This window comes from Bos taurus, chromosome 1 (genome assembly GCF_002263795.3).
Source record: "Bos taurus isolate L1 Dominette 01449 registration number 42190680 breed Hereford chromosome 1, ARS-UCD2.0, whole genome shotgun sequence".
Taxonomy (NCBI): Eukaryota; Metazoa; Chordata; class Mammalia; order Artiodactyla; family Bovidae; genus Bos; species Bos taurus.
In genome coordinates, this window is record NC_037328.1 from 135,904,526 (window position 1) to 135,913,143 (window position 8,618).

Below are 8,618 nucleotides of genomic sequence, written 5' to 3' on the forward strand. Positions count from 1 at the left end.
CTTCATTGAGTCACAAGTCTGGGAAGAGAAACTGTGTATAAATAAGTTGACAGAAATCTGGGCAAGATTCCCAAAGTAAATAATGTTGATTCTCAACACAAAGAAGACATTGCTTAATGCTACAAAAACTCACATAAACAGTCATTGCTTTATGACTGATTTGCTATATTTTCAAATTTTAAAAAAGTAACCATAATAAGCATCATTTTAAAAAGCAGCACTTGGAAATGCTGGGACATTGTGTGCAGTTCCTGAGGTCACAAGAGTATCCTTATCTTTTGGAGCTTCCCAGTCCTGTAGGCTGGAGGTTGTGCCAGTTTGACCTTTGGAAAGCCCCAGTTGGCACTCAGATCCCAAAGCAAAATCCAACATTTCTTTTCAAAGAGCAGAAGAGAAGCTCACAGAAGTTCAATAAGATGGTGGCCTTTACCAATTTAGGTATTTAGTCTCTTAACCCTCACTTCTCAGTCCCTTCCAGTTCAGTGGTTCTCAAATCTGGGGGCATAAAAATCATCTGGGAAGTACGTAAAAGATGTATAAAAAAATCCAGGATTCTTCCCTGAAGATTCCCATTCTCTAAGTCTGGGGTGGGATCCCAGAATTTTTATTTTAAAGAGAACCAGCTGGGACTTATTTGGCAGTCTAGTGGTTAAGACTCCTTGCTTCCAATGCATGGGGTTAAACCCCTGGTTGGGGAATTAAGATTCCACATGCCATTGTGCATGGCCAAAAAGAAAAAGAACTGGCTAATTCTTCCATTGTTTGGCTCCATACCCCAAGCTGAAGAGGACTATCATCTCAGGCCTTCCTGAAAGTGTAGAATAGAGATGGGGAGAGTCCTCAATAACCCGACCTCCAGAGACCAGGATGGACCTTGGAAGGAGATCAAGATGGGATATTCAGATTCTGAGCCAGGAAGGATATAACAAACTCTGTAGCAAATGGTTTTCAAATTGTTTCTTCAACCCTAAGGGGTTCCTCAGATGTGCTATCACCTCCAACCCCAGCAGTTTCTCTTTGATCTGTTTTATCATTGTAGGTTTCCAAGAAAGATTGTGTTAGAAGAAAAGATTTTACTGCTAAATTCCCTCCCTGCTTAAGGATATAGTTTGGTGAGGGTGAGGAGCAAACAGAACCCTCAAACCTTGGTGGTAAGAATGAAAAATGATGCAGCCACTGTGGAAAAGCTTGGTGGTTCTGTAATAAATTATATGGAGATTACCATATGTCTTGGTTTGCTCAGGCTGTTGTAAAAAAATAACCATAGATGAGGTGAATTAAACAACAGACATTTATTTCTCACAGTTCTATTATAAACGTTTGGCTCTTTACAACAGTCCAAAGGTGGAAACAACCCAAATTTCATCATAACTGACAAATGATGAATGAGTAAAAATAGTATATCTCTACAATGAAATACTACTTAACTATACAAAAGAATGAAGTGTTGATACATGAATGAACCTTGAAAACATCATGCTAAGTGAAAGAAGTCAGTCACAAAAGGACAAATAATTGCATGATTCCATTTATATGAAATATTCAGAATAGGCAAATCCATAGAGACAGAGACGGAAAGCAGATTAGTGGTTGCCGGAGATTAGGGGGATGGGGTAATGGGGAGTGACTGCTTAATGAGTGCAGGATTTCTTTTGGGGATGATGAAAATGTCCTGGAACTTGATAGTGGTGATGGTCACACAACATTGTAAATATGCTAAATGTCAATAATGACAAGCTTTATGTTATGAGAATTTCACAAAATACAGCAATGAAAAAAAAAAACAAAACCCAATCAACAGACCTAGAACAATCATCTCACTATTATTACTATTATTTTTACTGATAAGGTAGCTGAGGTCAGAAAGGGGAAATGGCCTGGTGAGGTCACCCAGCCTGTTAGAGGTACAGCCAAGTCTAGTGACCCCCAGCCTGCCATAGCAGGCTGCCTCTCTTCTTCAACATCCTTGGGCCCTTACCCCCAACCCCTACCAAAAATGCTAAGATTCAGGGACATGCAATGTCCTGAGCCATGCATCACATCATAGTTTTTGCAGCCAGGCCCCCTGCTTCCCAGGCAGAGGTCCACTTTACCCCCAGTACAGCTGGGCCAGCCTTTCTTCTGCTGTCACCAGTGCCTATTGCCTTCAAGTGTGTTGATGAAAGACAAACCCACTTCTAACTTCATACTTGAGTAAATCTTCCTAAGGGGCTCGCTAAGCTGCATTCTTCGGACAGGGTTGATAAGGGCTGGGTGCATCAGATTCCTTACATTACAGACATTGCTTAGCTTCCCAAACTCCAGCTGGGCAGAGAGTCTGGAGGAACTGTTGATGCTCCCAGGGTTGGGTTGGATTTATTCCAGCCATACGCATTTGTGTGGTTGGCTCTTCTCTCTGGCTGTTGGACCATATGCGTCTATCCCACAGTAGGTGCTTAATAAAGATTCATTGTAGGCTTCCCTGGTGGCTCAGTGGTAAAGAATCTGCCTGCCAACGCAGGAGACACTGGTTGATCCCTGGTCTGGGAAGATTCTGCATGCTGTGGAGCAACTAGGCTCCTGCATCACAACTACTGAGCCTGTGCTCAAGCCAAGGAGTTGCAACTACTGAAGCCCATGTGCCCTAGAGCCCATGTTCCATGACAAGAAAAGCTGCTGCAATGAGAAGCCTGAGCACTGCAACTGCAGAGTAACTTGCCACAACTAGAGAAAAGCCCACACAGCAGTGAAGACCAGCATAGCCAAAAATCAATCAATGAATAAAATTGTTAAAAAAAAAATTCAGTGGCACAGTAGTCCCTGTCTTGTGGTCATCCTGGGACTGTCTTCATTCTAGTTAAGAGAGTTCAGGAAAAGGCCTCACTTTCCTTAGTGCCATTGAGAGTAAAGGACTCAGGGTAAGTTGTACATGGAGTGAGAATCGTTTATCTGGTAGCCACCTGTCCTGACTCTTTGTGACCCCATGGATGCAAAATTCAAGTCCATGGAATTCTCCAGGCCTGCAATGCAGTCATGTCCAACTCTTTATGATTCCACGGACTGTAGCTTGCCAGGCTCCTCTGTCCTTGGAATTCTCCAAGCAAGAATACTGGAGTGCATAGCCATTCCCTTCTCCAGGGAATCTTCCCAACCCAGGAATCGAACTCAGGTCTCCTGCATTGCAGGCAGATTCTTTACCAGCTGAGCCACCTGGGAAGCCCAGGGTAGCCATCTGAGATGGAATTATTCACCATTCTGGGAGGTGGGGGCAACAGAAGGGTATAACTCATTTGCATTTGCAGACTGTGAACTTTAGAGGTCAGGTCTTCTGGAACAATTCCTTCAGCTTCTTACCTAGGGTTTCAAAAAATTGCTAAGGGTTTTGTTCTGTCTCCTCAGATCCTGACCATTCCTTACATTTCTTAGTTACAGTCTCCAGACAAATCATGGAGTTTTAAAAAAAGTGCAGAAACATACAAAAGGGCAATTGCAGGACCCAAGAAAATTGACTCTTTGGCAATTTTCTAATCTCAGCTGAGAACCCTGGCTGAGAAGGGAAACCTAGTTCTGCTCATTTGTGTTCAGTATCTGCTTCAGTGTGGGAATGGGGAGGGCGAACTCCCTCAATCCTCACATGGTGACTCGCTTTGCTCAGCCTCTGACGATTATCTAACTCCTTGAACTTGAGCTTGGAAATTGACTTCAGGCAGCAGGGATGGATGGAAACATTAAGGAAGACAGCAGCGTAGCAGTGGCCACAGTTTCTATGTTGCCATTTGGGATAAATCAGTAAAGGTGAGAATTGCTACAGGGCAGACAGAGGTTTTGGGGGTGAGTATTTACAATTCAGCCTTGGTGGTTGTATGTGGTTTCCTTGCTGTGTGGACAGATGCCTTATGTCTGGATGCAGACTTTCATTTTACAGGACAGAGAGGTTTAGAAATGCTCTATTCCTGTTTGGAGATTTTAGTGTATGACTCTGTTCAATGATCCAAGGTGTCTTGCAGAAGAGAAATCTGCCTTGGCGTTGTTCAATCCAGTCTTTCCCAGTTATTTGACTTCAGAATTCTTCCTCCTCCTCCCATTATAGCACTCATTTATACCCCGTGAAAGCAAAATTTCCAAGAAATGATGGGAAATGCCTCCTTATGTCCTGTGGAGTTGGTTCTGGCCACTGATGCCCTACAGTGAGCAGCAATGGGGATATTCGGTCAGGACACAGGACAGGGTACCGTGTTATAATAATCCAGGAAGTAGCAATACATGTTGTACCTGTCAGGCTCCTTCCTACACTGAGATGTTTTGATTCTCTGCACACTGACCAGGAAACCACTATTTGCTGAGCATCATGCCCTGGGAGCTTTTTGTATGTCATCTGTGTAATCTTCCCTCAAGTCTGTTGTTTCCGTTCTATAATGAGGAAATTGGGACTCCAAGAGGTTGTGTAAGGAGGTCACCCAGTTGAGTGTGTGGCAGAGTGAAGATCTGGGCTGAGGATGACGGGCCAACACTGGTACCCCCTCCTCAGACACCGATGGTGGGAAAGGAAACTGGGGCAGCTGTAGTTCAGCAGTTCGTCCATCAGTTAAAGAGAATTGCCAAATGTCTTGGGCTGCTATGACAAATACCATGGACTGGAGGCCTTAAACAGCAGGCATCTGGTTCTCACAATTCTGGAGCTGGTGGGTCCCACGTCAGGGTTAGTGTCTGGTGAAGACTGGCGGGTGGCTGCCTCTTGCGGTCGCTCCCCTGTGTCTCGCCACTTCACTCACAAGCTGCATTTTCATGTTGCTCTTTCCAGAGAGTCTGGTTCCCACGAGGAGCTGTTTTGCTGGTCATGTGACCTTGGGCCTCTGGGCCTCAGTTTCCTCATCTGTAAAATAGGATAATACTCTCATTTTCTTTCTTCTGAACTTTTCCACATTTTCGTATTCCTTCCCTCCTCTCCTCTTTCCTTCTCCCTTAATTTTTCCTCCCTCAATTTGTTTTTCCACATTGTCATAAACCTCAATCTCTAGCATTAATTTTCCCCTGGAAGATCCTTGAAACTCCCCTGTTGGATCCTCCCTAAAGTGGCTTGAGAGGCACCGATGGTTTTTCAGTAACAGAGACCAGACAAGAAGGCGACTGCTGAGGAATTCCATGTCAGTCAGGCGCTCTGTGCTCTGCATCTAGAATAGGGCAGTTTCCAAGGTGACTGAGCCTGGTGTGTGAGGATAAGGTGATAAGGTGAGGGCCTGGAGTTATGAGCTGCCAAACTCATAAACCATGCGGGCTTCCTCTGAGCCACTCGCCAAGCAATTTAACAACCGACTTGCTTCAAAGTGTTCCAAACTATTTAATGATCAGTGCATCTATAAATAGGGTCGTAAAAACAATCTGGATAGATATTAATGTATGGGTTCAGTCCTGGAGTAACTAAACCTTGAGTTGTTTTGACCTCAGAGAGCCATCAAAGTCTGCTGCAAGGAACAATTCTGCAGTTGTCTTGTGGCAGATGTTTTGTTCCTGCTCAACGTGTCCTTGTGTGTATAATTTGTTAACATGATAATAGTGTGCTGCTTGGCACTCGCAGTTTACTAAGTGCCTTCACACACATGTTCTCATTTGATCCTGGCAAGCCAGGCATTATTATGAGGCTCAGGGGAGATAAGTGACTCACCTCAGAACATCCAGATTGTGGGGTGAATGGGGCTGGGGTAGCGGGGCTGGGTATAGTGGTGGTGGTAGCAGAGTCCAGATTTCAGATAAGGACTATGTGGCTTCCAAATTTATCTTCCTATCTTATTCCATCAAATCATATTTCTGGTTTAAAAGACTGGATACAATCAGTGACTCTTCTGTTCTCAAAGGGGCCAGCACCCAAGTCTCTCCTTTGATTGCTTTATATTAAAAATAGGCTGGCCAGATTTAGTAAATAAAAATACAAAACACCTCATTAAATTAAAAATTCAGATTAAATAATGAATAATTTTTTGGTGTAAGTATGTCCCATGATACCTGGAAACTCTAACTTAAAGTACTTGCTATTGTCAGGTAAGATACTTCTTACCTGTCCCTCTTTTTGGAGGGCAGAATAGAATGTGATGATTGGAGCTCGAATGATTTATGATTAAGGGCTCTCCATAATCAGGACTTGCAACACCCTGACTACACCTATCTGATTAAAAAAACAAAAATAAAAAAATAAGGTACTTGCTATTAAATATTTTTTCTTTTAAAAAATAACATGAGTTACAGAAAATTTTGAAAAATCAGATAAACAAAAGAAAAGTGAAAGTGAAAGTCATTTAGTCGTGTCCGACTCTTTGCGACCCCATGGACTGACTATACAGTCCATAGAATTCTCCAGGTCAGAATACTGGAGTGGGTAGTCTTTCCCTTCTCCAAGGGATCTTCCCAACCCAGGGACTGAATCCAGGTCTCCTGCATTGCAGGCAGATTCCTTACCAGCTGAGACACAAAGAAAGCCCATAAGCAAAAGAAAGAAAATATAAATTAGTCCTAATTTTGCTGCTGCTGCTAAGTCGCTTCAGTCGTGTCAGACTCTGTGCGACCGCATAGACGGCAGCCCACCAGGCTCCCCCGTCCCTGGGATTCTCCAGGCAAGAACACTGGAGTGGGTTGCCATTTCCTTCTCCAATGCATGAAAGTGAAAAGGGAAAGTGAAGTCGCTCAGTCGTGTCCGACTCTTAGCGACCCCATGGACTGCAGTGCAGCCTACCAGGCTCATCCTTTCATGGGATTTTCCAGACAAGAGTACTGGAGTGGGGTGCCATTGCCTTCTCTGAGTCCTAATTTTACCATCATATAATATTAATATTTAAATATTAGCTGTTAATACTTTGTTATATTTATTGTGACCTCTTTTCCATTATGCATATGTTTATATGCATAATTCCTTTTTTAAAAATAGAAAAATGAATTTACTGATTATATATTACTTAGTTCAGTTCAGTCTCTCAGTTGCTTTGGGATCCCATGGACTGCAGCGTGCCAGGATTCCCTGTCAATCACCAATTCCTGGAGCTTGCTCAAGTCGGTGATGTCATCCAACGATCTTATCTTCTGTCCTCCTCTTTTCCTCCTGCCTTCAGTCTTTCCCAGCATTGGGGTCTTTTCTAGTGAGTCAGTTCTTTGCATCAGGTGGACAAAGTATGGAAGTTTCAGCTTCAGCATCAGTCCTTCCGATGCATATTCAGGACTAATTTCCTTTAGGATTGCCTGGTTGGATCTCCTTGCAGTCCAAGGGACTCTCAAGAGTCTTCTCCAACACCACAGTTCAAAAGCATCGATTTTTCGGCACTCAGCTTTCTTTATAGTCCAACTCTCACATCCATGCATGACTACTGGAAAACCATAGCTTTGACTATATGGACCTTTGTCGGCAAAGGAATGTCTCTGCTTTTTAATATGCTGTCTAGGTTAGTCATAGCTTTTCTTCCAAGGAGCAAGCATTTTTTAATTTCATGGCTGCAGTCACCATCTGCAGTGATTTTGGAGTCCAAAAAAATAAAGTTTGTCACTGTTTCCACTGTTTCCCCATCTGTTTGCCACGAAGTGTTGAGACATGATATGTCTCTCATGAGACATGAGACAGATGCCATGATATTAGTTTTTTGAATGTTGAGTTTTAAGCCAACTGTTTCACTTTCCTCTTTCACTTTCATCGAGAGGCTCCTGAGTTCTTCACTTTCTGCCATAAGGTTGATGTCGTCTGTGTATCTGAGGTTATTGATATTTCTCCTGGCAATCTTGATTCCAGATTGTATAACTTAAGGTCTGCATTTTTTTCACTCAGTAATATATCTTGGATATCTTTATATGCCTTGATAAATTCTGTAATATTCAAATGACTGCAAGGCCATTGATGGCATAACACATTGCCTTTAGTGAATCCTCTATAGGCAAACACTTAGGTTGTGTCTAATGTTTTATTACTACAGACTTATCATGAATAAACTTCATTGAGTCTTCTGGACATCCTTGGGGTAAATTTCTGACAGTAAAATTTCTTGGTCAAAGGATATGCAAACTTTAAAGGCTTTTTTATAGGTTGTCAAGTTGTCCTCCAGAAAAATTGTACCAGTTTATGTTCTTACAAATAGTGTCTGAAAATGCCATTTCCTTGCATATTGGCAATGTTGGAAATTATCAATAAAAACAAAAAGAAAAAATAACCCATTTGATTCTGAGCCTATCCTGACTCTATAATCATATTCAACACTCTGCCCTCAAGTGTGTAATCTTACTTCTTTCTACTGAACCTTAAATTCTCAAAGAAGGGAGTAGATTAGATCAGGGATAGAAATCACTACCTCCACCCCATCACATGCTGAATTTCCATCCAAGTAATAACAGGCCCAATCCTGTTTGGTTTTTGAGATTAGAAGAGGGCACATTCAACCTGCTGAATTTCCACAGTGCTCAGAATCTTACTCACGTCAGCCTTACAGGTGACCATTACTAATGTAAAGAACTTGCTCATTAGGGCAAATTTCCCTTGATGTAGGAATTCAGTTAATAAATGGAGACAGAATGGTAGAATTATAATGTCATTAATCATCAGTATTTGTTTATTTCAGGTATCAGTTCAGTCTCTCAGTCGTATTCGACACTTGTGACCCCATGAAACGCAG

At 42.4% G+C, this 8,618-nt stretch overlaps 1 non-coding gene across 1 annotated transcript; it reads left to right on the forward strand.

Moving 5' to 3' along the window:
* Positions 1-6,008: 6,008 nt before the first annotated feature.
* LOC112448307 (U8 small nucleolar RNA) lies at positions 6,009-6,144 on the forward strand. The gene has a single exon (XR_003036675.1). It is a non-coding gene; the product is annotated as a U8 small nucleolar RNA (small nucleolar RNA).
* The last annotated feature ends 2,474 nt before the right edge of the window (positions 6,145-8,618 follow it).